We start from the raw sequence: 296 nt of genomic DNA, 5'->3' as shown, positions 1-296 counted from the left end.
TTTCTAGGGAAGGAGGAAATAAAGCCTTGGCTTTTGTGCTTGGGGTTCCCTCTGGTGAGCAGTGGGATTGGGGTTAGCTCTGGCTGAAAGGGACCCAGGTGGCACTGTGGGTTAAACCACTGAGCCTAGGGCTTGCTGATCAGAAGGTCGGCGGTTCGAATCCCTGTGACGGGGTGAGCTCCCGTTGCTCGGTCCCAGCTCCTGCCAACCTACCAGTTCGAAAGCACATCAAAATGCAAGTAGATAAATAGGGACCGCTACATCGGGAAGGTAAATGGTGTTTCCGTGTGCTGCTC

Source organism: Zootoca vivipara, chromosome 13 (genome assembly GCF_963506605.1).
Source record: "Zootoca vivipara chromosome 13, rZooViv1.1, whole genome shotgun sequence".
In the NCBI taxonomy this organism is placed as follows: Eukaryota; Metazoa; Chordata; class Lepidosauria; order Squamata; family Lacertidae; genus Zootoca; species Zootoca vivipara.
Note: the sequence above shows the minus strand (reverse complement) of the source record.